The sequence below is a fragment of the Marmota flaviventris genome, chromosome 7, assembly GCF_047511675.1.
Source record: "Marmota flaviventris isolate mMarFla1 chromosome 7, mMarFla1.hap1, whole genome shotgun sequence".
NCBI classification, from domain to species: domain Eukaryota; kingdom Metazoa; phylum Chordata; class Mammalia; order Rodentia; family Sciuridae; genus Marmota; species Marmota flaviventris.
This window is the reverse complement of record NC_092504.1, coordinates 11667148-11689482: the sequence shown is the minus strand read 5'-3', so window position 1 is coordinate 11689482 and position 22335 is coordinate 11667148. Positions and strand designations below refer to the sequence as shown.

General features: G+C 45.1%; 1 protein-coding gene across 9 annotated transcripts in view; it reads left to right on the top strand.

Annotated features, from left to right (window-relative positions):
• The window catches only part of Prom1 (prominin 1), a 126421-nt gene that overhangs the window by 16717 nt on the left and 87369 nt on the right, over window positions 1-22335 (top strand). The gene's annotated exons all lie outside the window — the stretch shown is intronic.

Below are 22335 nucleotides of genomic sequence, written 5' to 3'. Positions count from 1 at the left end.
AAATTTATTTCCAAGACTACTGCTTTTTCTTCCATGGGAAAATTCAAGTTTGTAATTTTTTTTTTTTTAGCCACCAGGATTCCCAAACTTTATGATAATTAAATATCTGTGAAAAACATGGAACAACTGTGATGTGGAGAATACCCTATGTGATGGAGACCAAGGGTGACAAAAGGCTCCTGGGGATACCTGAAATGAGGAGGGATAAATATCAAAGGGAATTAAAATCAAGTGAGCTCAGTGATATTTATTATATATATATATATATATATATATATATATATATATATATATATATATATATATCACTATCTTTCCTTCTCAAATCATTAAAATATTTTATATTATAAAATACCTAAGGTTATTTTATAATATAAAAGCAATATATATATATATTTTTTAACCATGATAATTAAGATTTTTTTAAATCATTGTCAATCTGACAGGTTCCAGAAAAAAATTACGTTTAAAACTGTATATCTTTAATCATGAGTGACTCATGTCCTTTGATCCGTTTGTTCTTTGTTTTCAAAAAAACTGCCTGCTCTTGCTTATTTTTCAGTTGAATTGCTGAATATATATACACACACACACATACATATTGGGAGAAAAACAAAAGCAAATAGCACTTAAAGAGTGAAGAAGGAAAAGCAGAATAACCCACTCCACTTTCCAGAGGTAATGATTGCTGACAAGTTTTTATGAACTCATCATCATCCACTCATCCATCCACCCCACCCCCACCCCGTCCACCCACCCAGTGGGTGCTTAGTGAGTACTTACATGTGCCAGGCTCTGTTCTTTTCCAGGCTGTGGAGAATAAACATCTATCCATAAAACGTTTTATAACTTTTTTCTCCCCAAGAGAAACTTTTGACATGCTTTCCTGCCCTTGTTTTTAAGACCTAATATATCTGGTACATAATTCTACACTCACATTCCATTTCTTTTTTATTTGAAACAATGCAGAGAAGTATAGAGAAAAATTACCCCCCCGCCCCCCAAAAAAGTCCATAGTGTAATCATCTAGTCACGAACCTGTCATATTGTTTGAAATCAAAGAAAGAAAACATTATTGACAGCTTTGGGATCCCTTTATCCACTGTCTCCAACCCCACTCTCTGGATTTCCTTGCTCCCCTTCCTGCAGAAACTCTCATCCTCTGAATGCATCTTATTTTGTGCTCACCACATGTATGTTTTGAATCTGCCCCCCCTCCCTCGACTGTTACATTTCTGGTTTCTAGCCACTTTGGAACCCAGGGTCCTGGTCCATTCCTCTGAGCTGTGCTCGGATGTCCCCCTGCACGACTAGGAAGACTGCTGGCCCTGTAGTGATGGTTTCAGGGTTTCCTTCCTCTCACTGTGCTTAGTGCTCCTTGAACACACAGTGGATTTTTTTATTGATGGATATTTGGGTTAGTGTTTTGTATTTCAAATGCTGTTGGAAAGACCCATTTGAATGTCTTCCTTCCCATGCTTCAGCAAGTAAAACTAATGTGAGGAGTCCTTAGGAAAAGGAGGAGTGTAGCAAATGATGTACGCACTTGAACTTGGGATGGCGGCCGCCGAGTTGTTCTCCGGTTTCTTCAGTGATTTGTGCTCCCTGTGTTAATGCACAGAAATGCTGGTTTTCCCACCCTGTTTTTTTAACCATGATAATTAAGTTTTTTTTTTTTTTTTAATCATTGTCAATCTGACAGGTTCCAGAAAACAATTACGTGTAAAACTGTATATCTTTAATCATGAGTGACTCATGTCCTTTGATCCATTTGTTCTTTGTTTTCAAAAAACTGCCTGCTCTTGCTTATTTTTCAGTTGAATTGCTGGCTTTTTCCTTTCTGCCACGTGGTGTTCTCGTGTTTTAAAAATGATCATTTATCATTTCAGTTTTCGTTGCTCCTTCCACCTGGCTTGACCAACGTCGGCCGTGTAAGCTCCAAGCCCTCCAGTTTTTGGAAGGCAGTGATGAAGACTGAGTATGTGCTGGTGTAGTCGTTTACTTGACAACACTGAAGTCGTCTGCCGTGTTCACAAGTCCAGCTGGCCTGTCCCCAGAGGATTTGGTGTCAGGCCCTCCTGCACTGTCCCTCCTTTGTTTTCTGAAATCTCAGAAAAAGGTGACCTTGGCCTCAGCGCTCGGTTGAGGTCCACCGTGTCTCAGACTTTCCTTTTGTAGTAGCTCATGGCTTGGAAAGACAAACTTCTTTCTAGTCTTAGCTTTTCCCCAGACAATTGGCCTGAAAGTTTCCAGGCTGCTATTGGGAAGTGTTTTTTTTTTCAAATAAAAAATCTCAGGTGGCAGATGAATTAGGGTTTTTTTTTTTTTTTAAGTGCCTAAGGCTTGGGCAGAGGCGTGAGACTTGAGTCACCTCTGCTTCTTCAGTTCCTTTCACAGCTGTGGTGAGGGAACCTGGTCAGCACATCTCTCCTGGTGTGGGGCTCCTGAGTTCCTCCAGGGTTCCTGGACTTGTCCCTGATCTTTGCTTCTTTTTCTTGTTTATGCTGTCTTGATTTTAAATGTATCTTTGTAAGCCTTAGTAGAATAAAAATAAAAATAAAAACCCCTAGCAATAAATATAATAATAATTAGAACACTTATAAAATCCTAAAAATCAACAAAATAAAAAGAATCCAAAAACTCAGATCAAATGGAATTAAAATTAAAAAAGAACCAGGTAATTGAAGAACTAGAGGAGGGGGAAAGAGATCCCCCACCTACGGCACCCAGGCCGGGGGAGGGAGGAGTGACTGGTTTACAGTAAGCAGCTTGAGCACGGACAGGGCTTCTGTTTTATAATCCTGCGCAAAACAAACTTCTCAGTCAAATCTGGGAGCTGAAAGGGGCTTATTCTATTGTTCCTTCCAACTTGGAATTTCTTTAGCATTTATTGCCTCCTGCAGGAATCTCTAAGTTCCTGAATCATGAAATGAAACGTAATTGAAGGTTCTCTTCCAACTGCATTGTAAGTTAACGGCCTTGTGCCTGGGGGACAGGATGTTGGGTGTGTGTTTCATATCCCTTTGGAAGTGGTTGACCTGGAAGCTTGGCCTAATGAGACACGCGGACAGGAGCCTCTAGAGGAGCCAGCCAGACATGCTGCATTCAATGCGCCACATCTACTGCATGTTAATGACCCCACTACCTGGATGTGCATGCCTCCCTGCAATGAATCACATTTCTCTCAAGAGCCGTCCCACATAGAATTTGTGCATAGAAATAAAACTGAGCAGAAATGATTCGACTGCCTCTGACATTTAGGCAGACAACTCACCCACTTTGGAAGTGAGGGCTCCCAAGCATGGATGGCAGCAATGTGGTGCAGGCCAGTCTTCCCGAAGACCACTTTGATCACATGGAAACCGAATGGGACAATGTACTTCAGATCTGTCCCCTGCTCTCTGCAGTAATGCCCTTCCCCAGCTGAGGCTCCCAGACAGCTGGACCACAGCCAGGACCTTCTTTCATATGTGGAGAATGGGGAAGAGGGTACAATAGCAGCCTCCAAGAGACTGTCATTCCTGTACCAGCCGTCTTCCCCATCCCTTCTAGACATGCTTAGCACTGCTTTGCCCCAGGCTCTTTGCACCTGACTCCTCCCTTTGCCTGTACCCTCTCCTGGGGTCTTCTTTCTCAATCCTTCCTGTCTTTGCTCAAATTTCATCTCCTCAGGGCTGGGGGTATAGCTCAGTTGGTAGAGTGCTTGTCCCTCGTGCAAAAGGCTCTGGGTTTGAACCCCAGCCCCCCCCCCCCCCCCGCCCCAAACACACACACACACACAAACCACACACACAATTCATCTCCTCAGACAGACCATCTGCCCAGACCCTAGACCGTCTATCCTAGACCCCCATTTCCTTACCTTGCTTCATTTTTTTAAGTGTCTCGTGTGTCCTGAAATTACAGTGGTCAATTATTATCTGCCTTTTCTTTTTCTCTGGTTTTAGTAACCTGAGGTCTGAAAATATTAAGTGGGAAATTCCAGAAATAGACTATTCATAATCTAAATTGTGTGCTGTTCTGTGTAATGTGATAAAAATCCCAGTGGATCATTCTTTTGTTCGGTATATCACACTGCGTACACTATCTTCCTGTTAGTCACTTAGTAGCTACCTCTGTTATCAGACTGACTGGCATGGTATCACAGGGCTTGTATTCAAACAACCTTTTATTTTACTTAATAATGACCCCAAAGCACAACAGTAGCAATGCTGGCAATTTTAGTACTCTGTGTTACAGTTGTTCTATTTTATTCGTGATTTTTTTTAAACCTATTACTCTGCCTAATTTGTGAATTAAACTTCGTCATAGGTGTGTATGTGTAGGGAAAACACTGTGTAGGGGTTGGGTACTTTTGGCAGTCCCAGGCATCCACTAGGGATCTTGGAACATATCCTCCAAGAATAGGGAAGACGACTGTCTGGTAGATATCTGGGTGTCTCTTGGCAGGATGAGACTGAACATCTGGAGGGGTGGGGTTCTGTTGGTTCCTTCACTTCTTCGACGCTGTATTCCCAGAGCCCACACCGGGCCTAGAAGGTGGCCAGCGCTCAACACACGTGTGCTCTGCGGGAGTCACGCACTCTTGTGCCCCGCCCTGCCCCAGGGCTGGGGTCTGCTCCAGGAAGCCCATCTGGGCCGCCTGTCTTTGCTCACTGTGCTGCATCACGCTGGCCTCTTAGTCCCCAGGACTCTGGGAGGTCCTCCGGACACCGGCCCCTGTGCACACGGGGAGCTCCATCTGAGTGTCCTGCTCCCCCGTGGCCGGTGGGTGCTGGCTGGGCATCGTCCAGGTCTCCGCCCGTGCTGCCTGCCCAGGTGGGTCTGTTCTGGCCTTGCTCTTGCACCCTCTCCTCCTCACCCTGTGGTGGCACCCTCTGCCCCAGTCACAGTGCCCCGCTGCCCTGCTTTCCCACCATGACCCTCTTTTGGCTGACCTGGTTTCAGCAGTTCCTGGTCATTGTTTTCTCCCCTGTAACCTGGCAGCTGATTGCGCCTAGAAAAAATTGCATCTGTGCCAACTGGACTCCTGGCTGCACTGAGAAAATCCTCATTGCCACCTTCTGCTTTCATTCTCCCTTGGGAACCCCTCTTCACTGACCAGTGACCTCATTTTCCATGGAGAAAATAGACGGAATCACATGAAAACCAGCTCACCCCTGCTATTTCATTTTTACTGAGGTTGTATATCAAAACACTTTTTTGTTTGTTTGTTTGACCTTAGGATTCTTTTCTTCCATTAGGGTTTTAGTCAAAAGATAAGATCATTTTCAAAATTTTTGAAAGAATTACTATGGACCAGAAGGGTTATACCACTCCCTGTAATGTGCTGGGCGTTTAAAAAATTGAATCGTGAAGGATACATCACATGATTTTAGTATACTTTCTTCCTTTTTTTTAAAAAAAAAATCATTCTTAAGTTTTAGATGGACACAATATCTTCATTTTACATTTATGTGGTGCTGAGGATCGAACCCAGTGCCTCGTGCATGCTAGGTGAGCACTCTACCACTGAGACACAACACTAGCCCCTTATTTCAGTTATACTTTCAATACCCGTTTCTTTCTTTCTTTTTTTGGTACCGGGGATAGAACCCAAGGGCACTCAACCTCTGAGCCACATCCCTAGTTCTTTTTGTATTTTATTTAGAGACAGGGTCTCACTGAGTTGCTTAGGGCCTCTTTAAGTTGCTGAGACAAGGTTCTGATTGCTAGTGAGGTTGACCATTTTCCCATCTATGTGTTTCTATTTTTGCAGGGTTTATATATGAAATAACTTTGCCTGGGTATTCAGGAGAGTGTTTATTTAATGTTGTTGTTGTTATCATTATTATTATTATTATTGATCCTTGACTGCCGCTCTTCATTATGGATCCCTCTGTCTCGCATTTAATCTAAATTGGCATAAATTAGGCCACTTGATTTTAGGGAACTTGTCATTGAGGGGAGATCAGCTGGTCAGAAGTTATAGAGGAGAATACCCAGGGAGGGAGGCTCACCCACCGGAGACAGGCAGCACAGAGAGCCCACAGGACAGGTGCGCATGGAGGAGATTGGGATGTTCTCCAGCACACGGGGCGCGAGGGTCTCCCTGATCTTCCCGGTTGAGTTTCTGGCACTTGGAAGCTAGCAGGAACTCTTGTTGTGTCCATATGCTTTGACCAAGGACACCAGCCACTGAATTATTTTTGTAATGTTAACCTTTGCAAGCACAACAGAGACACCTTAATTCATTTCCATTTTACAAGTATGTGTTCATATAAAATACACATAAATAAGAAAAGACCTGCAGATAACTCGTTTACATTTTGGTCTGTTGTTTTTCATATTTTTTATATGGTTGATTTACAAAGCTAAAATCACACTGCATCCCCGTGTGGTACGAAGGCACAAGGATAGGTCCTAGAAGAAAACAGATTTTTAGGTCATCTGGTACTGAGCCATTTCCTTGTGGGTCTCCTGCGTATGCAGATTATCTAGAACTGACTGCACTCAAGGGCTGGATGATTTTTATTGTAGTAAATGAGGCTGGAAAAAAAACCAAGCTCCACACTTATAAACCAGCCAGCTTCAAAACTTAGAGCTTCGGGGAAATCAGGTTTTGTCTGACGTTCTTCCTCTGGGACAGTGGGGTTTTAAAGTTCAGCAAGGATTTAGGATTGCAGTGTAGTTTGTAAGAAGCTCTTGTTTCCCACCCCACCTTGCCCACCTCTGGGGTAGTAAAGAAGTGGAGGTGGAAGTCCTACAGTACTTAACCAGAACTTAAGAGTAGTACCATTTTTGTTTTTCCATATTCTTCCCCCAAGGCAATTCCTGCCCAGAATGTTAGTTTCTTGGATCTCATTTGCGTGTCTTGCTTACAGCGTGTACCTTGTACTAAGCGCTTGCCACAGGTGAATAGCCCAGGGTCAGCGTTGTGGCATTTATGTGGGAGAGAGAATATTTCCTTCTTTAAGGAACAAACAGTCTCACTAGCAGAGGAGACAGAATGCATTTATATAGAATAAATAGTCCAGGGAGCACATAGCCAGTGGATTGCTAAATGTCACAAGGGAGTGATGGGCTATATGTACTTAATAATGACGAAAGTCAGCTGAGGACCTTAGATTCTAACGTTCAAGGATACAGGGAGGGTTCTGCTGGGTGGGGAACAGCATCAGCAAGCCTCAGAGAGCTTATGAACTAGGCATGTTATGGGAGCCAGGGATCTGGCTGGATTAAAAGGATTTTGTATGAAGTGGACATAATTATAGCAACTGTATTAATTTCTTTCTACTTTTTGTGGTGCTGGGGATCGAATCTAGGGAAGCTCTATCATTGAGCCACATCTCTAGCCCTTTTTATCTTTTATTTTGAGACAGGGTCTGAAACTGGCCTTGGAATTTATGATCCTCTTGCCTCATCCTCCCAGGTAGTGGGGATTATAGGCATTTACAACCATGCCCAGCTGTTAATTCCTTTTCTTTCTTTCTTTCTTTTTTTTTTTTTTTGAGGGAGGTACCAGATATTAAACTCAGGGGCACTCGACCACTGAGCCATGTCCCCAGCCCTATTTTGTATTTTATTTAGAGACAAGGTCTCACTGAGTTATCGCCTCTCTTTTGCTGAGACTCGCTTTGATCTCTTGATCCTCCTGCCTCAGCCTCCTGAGCCACTGGGATTAAAGGTGTGCACCCGGCCATCAAGCCTGGCTTGTTAATGTGTGCAGGGCATCGTCTTAAGGAATTCTCATATATTAATTTTTAACAGTGGGTGTCATTGTCTTCATTTTACAGAGAAAATTGAGGCCCCAGGAAGTTAAATAATGTGCCAAGGTTACACAGCATTAAGTGTCAGACCTGAAATTTGATCTCAGAACCACCTGATTTCTGGTTGGCATGTTATTCTTCATACAAACTGGGACATTTAAGATATTCAAAGAGAGGGTTGGTAATGATCATACCAGGACCACAAGGAGTGTGCTTGGTCACTGTCCTCCAAAGTCTAAGGCACTTCAGTTGGAACAGGAAGGGAGGTGTCACATATGAATAGCCTTCGGGACAGTTAGTGGGGTCCGTGTGGCAGAGGGTGCAGATGGATGGAACTGGCAGCCCTGTATGGACCAGGATGGGGTGGAGCAGAGATGAGATGCCAGAGGGAGCGTTAGTGGGTGACTCCAGGAAAACTGGGTTAGAGGCGATGAGGGTCTGAACGGGACGGTGGAGGGCGAGGGCAGGGAGATTTCCTCGAGCTCCTTTATAAGGGGAGATTTCAAACCTCCTCAGAACAGGAAGGAAGCGCACAGTGAGTCCTCCTCTGCCAGGTGCCCAGATGGAAAAGTGAGCTGGTTTTGTTGCATTTGTTCAATTCTCTTTCCACTTTTCTTCACTGAAACATTTGAAGCAAACCCGGACACAGCATCCCCTTCCCTTCCGCGACAGCAACCATTTCTAGGGATGACGGGCGTCTCTTCCTCAATGTCCTTACCATCCGGCCACAATCAATAAGAATGCCAATTTTTTACTATTAAGTTTAATAACCCAAATTTTCTCAATTACCTTGTTACAGTCTCCTTCCTTTCCTTGAATCGGCGTCCCAGGTAGGAAGGAAGAAACCATGAAACACTGACTCCCCAAGACCGAGTCGAAAAGCCTTGGGCCTGATGATTCAGGAACACTGGCTAGCTGGGTGTTAAAGGGAGAGTTTGGAAAGGCAAAAGGATTGCAGAGAAAGATGGAACGAGGTCCAAGCATGTCTTTCCTTCCAAGTTTCTATTTTGAATGGCTTCAAACCTTGAGCAGCAAGACTAGAATGGTGCTGGTGAGCACCTGTTTGTCTTTGCCAGATCCTCACCTCCTGAGGGAAGCCCTGTCCCATCAGTAAACACGTTAAAGGCGTCTCTGGTCCTTGTGCTTAACCACATGCAGAGAAGACCCTCAGGACACGCAACACTGTTGAACACTTTCATCCACTGTACCGTTCCCGCTGACGTTTCTCAGATTTCCCCATCAACATTCCTTATGGCTTCTATTCAAATTTCACATTTCGTCAGGGACACTACATATGTGAGGTAGGTCCCCCCTGCTGCCCAGTGTGTCTCACAACCTCTGTCAGTTTGTCCCATCGTTGCTAATGTTAAGTTTGACTGTTTGCTAAGGTGATGTCTTCCAGATTTTTCCTTGGCCTCACCTTAGCCTCAACAATCCCTCGTGCTTTAAGATCCACGCAGTATTCTCTCTTTAGTGGGTCTCCACTGCTATATTTTGGATCTTGAATATCCCCCTAAAGGTCCACGTGGTAAAAGCTTGGTCCCCAGGGTAGTGCCAACAGGAGGTGGGGCCCAGTGGGGGGTCTTTAGGTCACTGGGTTTGTGAAGAGGATTGTGGAACCCCGGCCCCTTCATTTGCTACCTACTCCTGCTGTGATGTGCTGTCTCATCATACGCACAAAGCTGGGGGGCCAACCGACCATTGACTGGAACCTCCAAAACCATGAGCCAAAATAAACCTTTTCTCTTGATAAGTTTATCATCTCAGACATCTTGTTACAGTGATGGAAAGCTGACTGACACACTCACTATTGCCGTTGTAAAATGGTGGCATTCTGTCATTTCGTTTCCATTTATTGGTGGGCTTTCTGTGGGTACTGCATTACAGGGATGGGGAAAACCTGCCTATCTCAGTGTTTCCCAAGGACTTGATGGTAGTTTAGTCAGTGGTCCAAGCATAGCTTAGAGCTCTGGATTCCGTGAGAGTGCAGCAAATAAGGCTGGAGGTGTGGAGATGTGGAAACAGCAGGGGAGGAAAGGCCTTTGGGTGTTGAAGAGGCTAACTTTAGCCCAGACATACTCAGTGGGGGCTCACAAATCATTAAGCATTCCTTCTCATGTCTACTGGCTTCTCGGTTTCCATCCCCAGAGCCAGGGAACGGCCTAGAGAGAATCCTGCAGGAGCAGGATTATTGTTTGTTGAAATGAAAGAAGGCAGCCACTGGGCATTTCACCCCCCTTTCTTTGGGGTTTATATGTTAAGGACTTCCTGTAGGAGGGATTCGAAGCCAACAAGAAGACATCGCGTTCATATTGGGTTCTGGGAAGTTGTCTTGGGGACCACCAGGCTCTCACGAATCCCAGTCTCATTCTGAGTACCTACTGGGGCTCTCAGTATGGCTGCCAGGAATACTGGGAAGACCTGCATAAGTGCCGGATCGCCTGAGGCCTGCTTTCCTGTCTGGGAAGAAATCATTTCATGTCCAGTGATGGCCCGGGTCTTGACGACTGACCAGTCAGCCACAGTGACTCCATCTTTGGTCACAAAGTCGGGGGAGCCTTGCCTGGAATCTGAACTCCTCAAGCCCCTCCTGATGAGGCCGCCAACGTCCCACTCCCCCTGTGGTCAAAGCCTCTCCTCAGCGTCTTAGGACATGAAGTCAGCTCCTTTTGTATGCAGCGGGCCCTGGCACACAGTCGGATCATCCTTTGCATCACAGAATGATGGCTAGTTAGAGCCGGCGGAAGCTCAGAGCTGACCGTTAGTTAATGGTCCCTGGTGCCTCACAGGATATTGGTGATAATCATAGCTTGACATTTGCAGAGAGGAAACCAAGGCTTCTGGTGGTTCAGTTATCGGCCAGGGCCACCCGGCCACTGCACAGCAGAGCTGGGATCCTCTGCTCTGACCCAGGATGCCGATGGCCGGCTTTCCTCATCTCCCATCTTGGTCTTGGGCTGAAGCGGGGACAATTCTTTGCAGTCGCTGGGACCTTATGTCAACTCGTGGCTCTGTAACCTTGAACCTGCTGCCCCATGACCTGGAGTTCCTTCCCTTCGCTTAATGTTTGAGACACTTCTGCTGCTTTCATGTGTCCTCCGCTGCAGTAAGCCTTTCCCTTGTCCCCGTAGCTCCCCATCAGGGACGGCGGTGTGAGCCCCGTCAGCACACATCTCCCCCCAACACCTGCTTCACTCTTTTCCCTCTGTGTCTCCCCAGGGCTCTGGCAGCTCATTGAGGGAGAACTGCATCTTTTCATCTCTGAAGCCTTGGAGTCCATTAGAGGATTTGAGGGCATATTTGTGTCTAAGCACTTGGGTAATATCGCTGGATCATGTCACCATATATGTGAGGGGTGTAGGCCCTGAGAGGGTAAATGACTTGCCCAGTATAATGGAGCCAGAAAACAGGGAACCAGAACTAAACCTCCAATCTGTCACCTCCTGCTCTTCGCCTCTTGCCTACTGCGGACAGGTGTTTTGCCAGCAGTTATGCCCCGAGAACTGCCTGTGCACAACCTGCTACAGCTGCTTCCGTGGCCTCCACCACCAGCCTCCACCACCATCCTCCACCACCATCCTCCACCACCATCTTCCACCACCATCCTCCACCACCATCTCGGAAACATTTACCTTGTGTCGGGTACAGTTCCCAGGGTTCCACATCAGGGTTTCGCATGTGTTATTTGTGCTGCTTGGGGTCATCCTACAAGGTAGGCATTATTTCCCCTTTTTCATGCATGAAATTGAAGCTCAGAGAATCCAAGTAAATGGCCCAGGTCACTCCATATGACCAAAGGGGTCCAGGGCAGAAGTGGAGTCAGAGTTCACGCAGGGGATGTGGTGGGAAAAGCAGGGGAGCGGCATTAAAACCCCTCGGAGTGGGAGTTCCTGGGGAGTGGTCTCCTACAGCTCCTTCAACCTTCCCGGGCCTCAGTGTCCTCTGCAGGTTTGCTGGGAGGATTCTGGGAGATGCCACGACCTGTCAATTATAGTCTTTCAGATAAGCTCACAGGATAACAATTGCTCCCTCTCCATTTTATAGATGAGGAGGCTGGGCCCAGAGAGCATCTGTACTTTGACTCATTTGTGGGCGCTGGAGGCAGAACTGGAAGCCGGTTTCTGTTAAACTAGCTTGCAGGCTCTTCCTGCCCTGCCGCCTGGCCTTGAGCGCTTAGCTCCCAGGGTGCTGTGTGCACAGCAGATCCTCCCTTCTCTTCCCTTCTCCTCCCTTCTCCTCCCTTCTCCTTCCCTCCTTTCCTCTGAAGCCCTCTGAGAAAGTTAGAATTGGATGCGTAACTTGAACCCAGAGTTCGGACACTTGAACAAGTAGGACAAGTTTTTATAACTTAGGAAATGGCCCCAGGATTCATGTACAGTTAAAGAATTATCTGTTTATCTAACTATCTATTCATCCACCTATGGACCAATTTAAGGACAGTAGAGCCCTCCTGTGCAACGTGATTGTGACCAGCGCTTGGTAGGCTTTTGATGCGTGCTTAAATACTGTAAAAATCGCTCTCGGTCACATATCCTACACAAGATGAGGTAAAATCTGATTCATGCCTACAGGAACCAGAATTTTTAACTTCACTCTGTTAATAACTATGTCTTCCTTGTGTTTCTCTTTTCTTGGAGTAGGGAGGGAGATTGAAGAGTATGTCAATAAAATTGTTTTATGTTTAAAGAATCTAAAAAGGTTTTAAAAATTGAAGTGAACTCAAAGTATATACCAGGGACAAACACAAACACCCCTGCCCCACAGTCAGTCCCCAGAGGCCACCCTGTGTCACATAGAACAGAATGGGGTTTAGTTGATTCATGTTCGCACAGCCGTGTCATTGAGGTCATGTGAGAGTCAGTACAGATCAAAACAGGTAATTCAAACCACACTGCTTCCCAAGATCCTCAGGCAAACTTTTCCTGATGAAGAGCAGACACAAAGTCTGTAAACGGCATTACACTCTCCAGGCATGTTTTGCGGGGGGAATGCACATGGGAATCCACAAATATTTTGGCAGCGGTCCTTGCCCCCTCTCCTTGAGTCCACCAGCGGCTTCGATACTGGGCCCCCGATCATCCCGCTGTGGGGGAGCTGGATTTCCCTGCAGCCCGTGGTCAGGGAGGCCACATAGCCCCAGCTCCTGTCCAAAAGGAGATTTTGCCAAGGATTCCTAGCTCTGTGAGCCCTCAGAAGCCCCCTGTAGGCTTCTGCAACCTGACCCCTTTCTCCAAAGGACTTGGAAATGATGACGGGCAGACGTAAATCACAGTCCCTGGATTACTGGGAGCCTATGGCTGGCAGAAAGCTGAAAAGGCCAGACTGATCCCAGGTGTTAAGAATAACTTATGCAATAGTTTTTCCTAGTTCTTCATTGAGTGAGGGTGTGTTAGTGCTGTCACTAATTCTAGTAAAAGCTCAGTCAGTTGAAGGAGAGGAACCAAACAGAGTCACTTGCTAATCACTGTCCTAAAGGAAAAACTATACCAAGGTGTTTGTGTTGTTGTTGTTATGATAATAATAATAATAATAATAATAATAATAATAATAATATAATTATTATTATTATTATTATTATTATTATTGAAAATGGAGTCTCCCTATGTCGTCCAGGCTGGCTTCAAACTCCTGGGCTCAAGGGGTCTCCTGCCTTTACCTTCCAAGTACCGAGACTATGGGTATGCACCTAATACCCAGCAAGAATTGTGTTTTTGATGTTTTGTGTTTTGTTTCTTTCCCTAAAGAAGCTCTCTGTAACTTGATACTTGGTCATATGCTTGGAGGTGGTGGTGGGGGGGGCGTGCATTCTCATAAATCTGATAGACCTGCTGTGGCTTCTAAATGTCTGAAACATCAGTCTTTTTATTAAAAACAAAACCCAAGAATAAACATAAAGAAATGAATAATCAAACCCAAAGGATTGCGTTCGGATGGTGTGAGGATTTGAATGGTTTCACCAAAAACATTCATTTCCATGAAGCTGAAGAGTCCAGCTGGGCTGCAGTAGGAGGTGGTGGTTACGTCTGCACCACTCAGGTATCCGATGGAGACAGGCTCAGCTCAGCTGCACCAGCCACAGGGAGAGGTGAGCCAGAGTGGGCGGTGTGTTCATTCCTCTGTAGATTATGGCGGCAGGGCTGCTGACGGATGGGATTGGTAAGTACTCATTTCCAAAATGTGGCACTAAAACTCTCAAGTAACAAACTTCTTTAGTTTTGTCACTTTCAGTGGAAATCTTTTCAGAAGCTAGTTATTGGCTGGTCTTTTAATTCAGTGCACACAAAACAGATCAATCTTTGGGGGCATTTAAGGGTCATCATTCAAGGTGAGTTGTCTTTGGAGACCCGGTCTGGTCTCCTTCCCTTGCACTGATGGGGCCTCAGTTCTGCCCTTATCTTGGTGAGGGGGTCTTGAGCTCTCAAGAATTCTTAGGAGCTGTCATTGATGACATTTTATCTGTCTTTGGAAATAGGGATGCTCAGAAATATTTTGCTGTGTGATGTCTCCTACTCTGAGAACCATTCTTCTTGGGATTAGCAGCTGGCTTGGGTAGAGTGGTGGCCAATTTTCTGTGCCATCTTGGGCAAGCTGTATTACCCTGCGACTTAATCAAACACTAGGCATTTTATAGATGTGGTTAACATCCACAATTAACTGCCTCTCTGTTTAGGTGCTGGGGATTGAAGCCAGAGCCCTGTGTATGCGGAGCACTTTTTCCTATCACTGAGTTCCAACCCTAGCCTGTAGTTAGTTGACTTCACATGGAGGATATTGCCCTTGATAATGTGGGTGGCCCCAGCCAGCCAGTTGAAAAGCTTTAAGAACCAAAACTGAGGTTTCCTGAGAAGGAAGAAGTTCTGCCTCAAGACTGTAGCATCAGCTTCTGCCTGCATTTCCAGCCTGTCAGTGGGCCCTGTAGATTTCAGATTTGCCATCTCCCATCATGCTGCACAACATGTCTCTACATTTTTATGTCTCTCTCCATGTTCATGCACCTCTGTCTCTATCTTTTATTGCTCCTGTCTTTCTGAAGATCACTGACAGGTGTAGACAACCTTCCTAGTGTTTGAGGATGAGGTTGGGAGGAGGGTGTAGTTTGGGAAAAGCCTGGCCTTCTCCCTTTGCAAGCACTGGAGAATCAAATGAGGAGAGTCTCCCAAATTCTGCGGCAGAGCCTGATCAGCCAGTGCATTCTCTGAAGGGCCTGTACTGTGTGCAGGCCTTTCGACTTGTGAACTGTATTTGTCAAGTTTTGGTTGCTGGGGCCAAAATACCTGACGAGAACAGCTGAGAGAAGGAAAAGTTTATTTTGGTTCATGGTTTGGAAGATTCTTTTCGTGGTTGGCTGGCTTCATCGCTCTGGGCTCAAGGGGAGGCAGAATGTCATGGGGTGGAGAAAATCTGCTCACCTCATGGAAGCCAGGAAGCAGAGAGAGAAGGAAGAGTCAGGAGGACAGGATGTAATCCTCAGGGGCATTCCCACAGAGCTCCCCTCTTCACCTGTCTACAGTTGCCACCCAACAATCCATTCAAATTATGGATCCGTCAAATGGATTAATCCACTGAGCAGGTTATGACTGTCATAATCAAATCATGTCACCCCCTGAAGAAACACAGAATCTTTTGAGGGAAACCTCATATCCAAGCCGTAACATGGGTCAATGAGGTCATTCTCATCTTGTTTTTGTTTTGGTGGTGCTGGGGATTGAACCTGAGCCTCACACATGTAGGATCTACCACTGAGCTACACCCCTGCCCACAGGCCTACCTCAGTGCTTAGCTTTCTTTCACCACAGGTGCTGTCTTAACTAACCTCCATTCTAACCAGAGAACTCATACTCACAGCAGGGCTTGGCCTGGCATCAAATGGAGTGTGATATGTAGCTGTATGCCTTAACTCTACATAAAATGCCTATGGCATGGTTCCCTTCTTTTTACCATTGAACCTATAAACTATCAGAACTATCATACCAACTGTGCTGATTCAGTGTAGACTTAACCGTTTTCATGCAATCAGTTGGTTCCTTTTTTCTTGATAAAAGGTAAACTGAGTCAAGCTTTCCAATTAATGAGACATTCTGAATTCTCTTAAAGTGATGAGATAGCTTCCTGTCAAGAAAGGACAAATGTTGATTTTAGCTTTCTGAATCAGGAAGTTTGAAGCATCAAAACAAAACCTAGCAAGGCCAGACCACTGAAGGAGGATAAGACTGGGCAGCAGTGAATTACCTCTTCCTCAGGGGAGCTCTGGCAAAGGTGTCCTGGGCCAGATAAACCACATAAATAAATGCTCATATTTCTGCCATCAGGCTCTGCATCCCGATTCAATCTGCATTCTCCTTCAGAAAGAGCAGCTGGTGTTCCTAACCATCCTATGGGCCATTGTACCGGGTCTTGCAGATTGTACCAAATTCTTGAGCCTAACGTGCCTTAACCCTCATCTGGTGCACGTTTTCCAGGATAATATTGTTACCTAAGAGCATTTTCTGTGAATATTTTGGTGGCAGAGACATGTTTGAATCAGTGGTTTAAACTGGCTATGAACATGTGTTTTGTTGATTAGGAAAAACCAGTGGGCGGTAAAACTTTAGAAGGCTTATGGACACGTGTCAGGCTCAAGTTGACTGTCAAAGCTTGGAGACATGTGGGTAAGAAGCAGGCAGGAAGAATACTTTATCTGAGCTACATTGCTCTTTTTTTTAAAGTGATTTTTGTGGGCTTAAATGCCTTTTCTTACATTTTTCCTTATGAATGCAGGAATTTGGATCTCGAATGAAGCTGACTTTTAAAATCTTAGTATACATTAGTGCCAATCTATTGGCTTTGCCAAGTCTTCATCTGCGTGTGTTAATCTGTGTATTCTGTCTCTTAAGAAAAACGAACTTTTTCTTATTCTTTATTGGATCAAATAGGCTTCAGGTAGAGGAGGTGTCTTAGTGCTCTCTCTCTCTTGCTAGTAATGCCATATCACAGACTAGATAAGTTATAGGGAAAAGAAGTTTATTTTGGCTCACAGCTCTGGTCCATGGTCAAGGGACCTCAGCTGGTGATGTCCTTCTTGCTAACAAAGCATGGAGGTGGTGCCGTGCCCAAGGAGGCAAGAGACAGGGAGAGTGGTGAGATCTAACCAAACAGGCTTTTATTGCTGACCCATTCTCAAAGTAAGCCATTAAGCCATTAATTGTACAAATGGAATAACATTCTTAAGGGTAGCTCCCCAATCACTCCTTCAAGTTTCCTCTTCTTATATCGTAATGGGGATTAAATCTCAACATGAGATGGAAAGGGTCAAACGCCATTCAAACCATAACAGAAGCGTGCTCCAAGAAATAATGGACACTTGATTGACCACAGCTTATTTTAGTTAGGTTAAGTAACATCATCTGCTGTAACAAGGCCAAGTTTCAGTTAAAAAAAAAATTCTCTTTCATGGCTCAGTCTTCTCTAGAGGGGAAGAGTTAGGGCATTGAACTAGGATTCTACTTGCTCTGCCTAAAGGTTCTGCCATGCCCCTGGGCTTCAGAATTCTCCATGGGATCCTCCATGTTTGGCTGGGAGATGGAGAAGGAGGCAAACGTGTGGTCTTGTGGGAGGGTTTAGAGGCCAGACCTAGAAGTGCGTGTATGTCTGCATGGTCCCACCTAACTGTGAGGGCTGGCTAGTAGAGTCAAGCAGCGGGACAAAGAAGGGGAGGCAACACATGAATCCTGCTGAGCACTCACATGCTGGGTCACTTGCTGAGGGGCTAGTAGGGAGCAGAGTGCTGAAGGCTATGGGGTACCAGAGTGGAGGTGAAGACACTCACGTATTGATGTGGTGTATCATGTGGATCGGGCTGAGCATTTTGCTCAGGGAACAGTGCTTCTTGATCTTCCTTACCTGTGCAATGCCAACACAACCCTCTAGAACTCTCTAGATTTATGTTATCTCTGTTTCTCAAGCGTTCCAGTTGGTTTGCCTGTCTGCCCCTGGTCCCAGCAGGAAATTTGGTCTAGTCAGGAGCAAGTTGTCAAGTTTATTTTTAAGAATCTGTGGAAAATCTTTCATGCCCAGAAAGAAATAATTATTGTGTGTTTTAATTAGTATCTAATTTACTAAAATCATGATTTGTACATTTCCTACTTGCAAGTCTCGAAATTGAACTGGAACATCATATTATTCTATTCATAAAACTGTTAAGAGTAAAAGTATAAACAGCTTTTTCACTTCGATTCATAGTGCATTAACACAGAATAGCACACTAAGTCCTTCTTAGCACAGAGCCATGTGGGGGATCCCCAAACTGGGTGTAAGACAGTGGCACTGAGAGCAAAAGTGAGGCTTTGTCATCTCCCCACAGAGAGACATTTAACACTGTTTATTCTCTTAATTAATCACATTTCTAAGCAAACCCAAGAGCCCAAGAGAACTGACTTACAGATACCATCAGCAGAATCTTTCCAAGAGCACTTAAGCTCAGGACACAGCTGATAAATCAACCGCAAATAACAGGGGTTTTAGAATTCTCTATCCACTTTCCAAGGAAACATTTCGAGAGTGAAATTCTACTAGGCCCAGCTTGAGGTTGAACTGCATATGTATTAAAGAAGTCAGTGAGCGAACAGAAATGTCTTGGTTAAAGATGAGTTTTGACTGGGCTAAGGGAGGTATATCCATCATATGTAGGATCCCGCACAGGGCACTTTTCTTATTACTGTGACTTGAGACATCACACAACTTCTATAGAGAATTGACACACAGGGCCAAGAACCAAACCCAGCTACCTTCTAAGTTGATGCATGTGTAATGCAAGGGAATCAGAATTAGCCTCCTGCTGATAGATTTCCTGATTCATATCCTCCTATAAAACTAAAAGCAACCCCCAGGTGAGAAGGCATAAGATCCAGAAGTTGAACAAGGAGAGGTTTTCAGCAGCTGTTCTTGGACCCTGCAGAGCCCCTCTTCTGGAGTCCTGCACATGATTCTGCAAGGCCAGACACAGAGAAACAGTCTTTCACTATGAAAATAACCTCCTTATCTGTTAGCTGAAATGTCTTCCATACACCATGATATGTCAAGAAAATATTTCATTGTTGAAAAAACCATGGAATTGGCATACTGGGAGATGAATTGCTGTGTGGCAGAGGGGGCCAGAGCCTCCAACCCTGTGGTGGAAGGCACCCCCAGGAGCCCAGGAAGGATATGGTGTCACTGTCATCTCCACATGGAAGCCTCCTGGAGGGCAAGAGAAGACTATTTTCTCAAGAGTGGCCTAGGACCTATATGTCCTGCCCTGTGTGTATCACGTTGCGTGGCTCATCGTGGGCACTTGACAGATGGTTAGATAATGTTAAATGACCCTGAAGACTGGGTCAGGTTTAAGTGCATAGCACACTCAGAACAAATGGAGGCTGCCGTTACCATGGCTCACCTGACTTACAACCCGCACTGGGCTATGCACTCATTGGGCTGAAAAATTGGCAAAGGGGATGGGAAATGTCAGTATAAAATCGTTCACTTGGAAACCGTCAGCGCTGTGTTGGTCATGATGTCATCATCCTTGGTAAGCACTGGGTTAAGGTGTTTGTGTTTGTGGCTTGTCTTGTGTGTCACCTGGGGGTTGATGGGTACCTTAATCACCAGGTGACATATGAAAAAAAAGGCTCAATGTCACCAATCATTAGCAAGATGCAAATTAAAACCACAGTGACGTAGTACCTGACAGATATCACTTATTAGAATGAATATTACCAAAGAGCCTAGAGATGGCACATGTTGGTGAGAGTGTGGAGAAAAAGGGAACTCTTGTACGTTGTTGGTGGGGATTTCAGCACAGCCATTATGGAAAACTGTATGGAGGTTCCTCAAGAAACTAAAAATAGAATTTTATATGACCCAGCAATTCCACTTCTGGATATCCACCAAGATTTTAAATTAGTGTGTCTAGGAGGTCCCTGCACACTGTGTTCACCACAGCACTATCCACAGTAGGCAAGTTAAGGAATCGCCTTGTGTCCAGCAAGGGATGAGTGGATTAAAAATTGTACAGATACGCACTGAAGCACTATTCAACCTGAAAAAGGGAAGAGATGCTTGCCATTTGTGACAACATAAGTAGAACTGGAGACTCTCACGCCAGGTGAAGTAAGCCAAAAATAACGGCATAGTCTCACTGTCTGTTGAATCAAAACAATGAATTCAAACAAGCTGAGGGTAGGATGGCTGCCACAGAGGCTGAGGGGTGGGCAGGAGAAGGAGGGAACAACAATCAAAGGACATAATGCCTCAGATAAGAGGAATGAAGTTGTTTGATTCTTTTTTTTTTTTTTTTTAATTTGTTGCACAGTGGCTAGGAGCTGATAATGTACACTTTAATGTCGCTGGAAGGACAGATCTCAAAGATGCCTGTCGTGGAAGATATCAAATGTTGTTTTTTTTTTTTTTTAAATTTTATGTTTAAATTTTTTATTTATTTATTTTTTATTTATGTATTTATTTATTTGGCACATCTTCATCAACTTGTTGAAAATAAAAAGTTCTGAACTTGAAAAGTCTCTTAAATACACTACTAAAGAAAAACTTTATACAATGCGAATAAGTAACTGCTAGATACCTGGAATTACCATGCCCTCCTGGTATACCTAGCTCAAACGAAAAGAAAAGCACAAATTTCTTAAGAATGCTTTCTTCTGAAATGGCATGTGACATACCAACTTTTTTCTTAAGCATTTTAAAATATTTTATCAGTGCACGATAGTTATACATAATAGTGGGGTTCATTTTGATGTCATTGTACCTGAAATATAATTTGCTCCATTTCAACCCCCAGTACTACTTCTTTCCCTCCCCTCCATCCCCCCCCTTCCCCTTCCTCTGGTCTCCTGGTCTTCCTTGTATTTGTTCATTGTTTTTAAATGGGGGCTTTGTAGATACACGTCCAGGTGGAATTCCCTGTGGTATATTCATATATGGACATAACATAATCTGGTCAAATTCACTCTGCAGTTCTTCCCTTCTTTACCAGTCCCTCCACTTCACTCCCCTTCCTTGGCTCTGCTGACCTCCCTTCTATTTTCATGGGATTCCTTCTCCCTTTTTCCCCCTTATTTTGCTCTAGGGAAAAAAGCAGGGGAGGGAATCCCATGAAAATCTCATATTTTTCTGTATATGAGAGAAAAATTCAACCCTTGACTTTCTGGTTTATTTCACTAGGTGTGATGTTCTCCAGTTCCATCCATTTACCAGCAAATGCCGTGATTTCATTCTTCGGTAGGGCTGACATACCACATTTTCTTTATCCATTCTTCTGTTGGATATCAGATGTTTGAGGCGACGGCTGGGTTGGTTGACTTTGTTTAGCCCTGACTTGGTATTCAAAAGTCATGCTGTTATTTTGTATCCCATTAATATGTTCAGCTGTCATTTCTCAATATATATTAAACTACAAATAAATAATAGAATCACTTAAGTGGCTCCCATTGTATTTCTATAGGAGAGTGCTGCTCTATCTCACAGGAAGTGAGAACATCTCTGCTCCAAAAGCTTAGATGGGTTTTTGCCCTCACAGCAAGGGGACAGTGTCTACTGGCAGCCAAAGAACAGGAGTCAGCTGCCAGGGGGTAGTGCTGTAGATGTAGCTAGGACCATTCCTCGGACTCCCAGGACCACCAGGGAGAGGCTGGGGGGTCCTCAAACACACTTCTGGTAGAACCTGCTAGAACTTGGGGGAGTCCGCTTCTCTGTGGCTGCCATGGCCCAAGCTGCCTCCTCTGTCTATTAGTCTTCTGTTGTATGTGCTACTGATAGAGCCTTGTCCAGGTTCACTTAGAAGGATGTGATCTGTCCCTGCTTAGCCTCAGGGAGACTTTGTGCAATCGCAGTCCTCTGGCCTGGTGTCTGAGAGAGGCAGTCAGACAGAGTAGCTCCAGTTCCAGAGCTGGGTTCCGCAGGGTTGGCTCCTGCTCCCAGGATACCTCCCCCTGCACCCCAGGTTCAGAGTGGACCTGCTTACTCCACACAGCCTGGAGGGGCCGGCAGACACCAGAGAGAAAGGGCCACCAGTTGCAGGAAGGAGCGGGGGCTCTATAAAAAAGCAAGACCCCCTGACTCCCCTGGGCAATCAGCTTTGGCCCTAACTTCTCTCCGAAGAAGCTTGCTATCTCTGTTCTGTCTCTTTCTTAAATAAAATTCGCTTTCTACGCTTGCCTCAGTGTTTCTGGGGTGTTTAATCTTCAACACCAGGGGAATGAGGACCCAATTTTGATTTCCAAGACCAGTATCACTTTAATCCAGTGAAATTCTGATAGAAGTCTAATCTACAGGACAGACCAAAGCCTGGTTGAGAGGAAGGCAGCCTGTCGGGCAGGTCTGCCTTAGGCTCCCTCCTGCCCCTGTGCAGCCTGTGGGTGCCGTGGAATAACTGCTTGGGTTCCCCAGTCCCTATCCCTTTTCCTGCAGCCTAATCTTTAAACACCTGCTCAGGTGTCTTCTGTGTATCGAATGGAAGCTCATTCCTGGCGTGTGACTGTGGGCGGCATGGTGGGCAGGAGGCCCAACAGGAGAGGGGAGCTGGAGCCTTGGCTTGCTCACCAATCCCTATTTGCTTCCT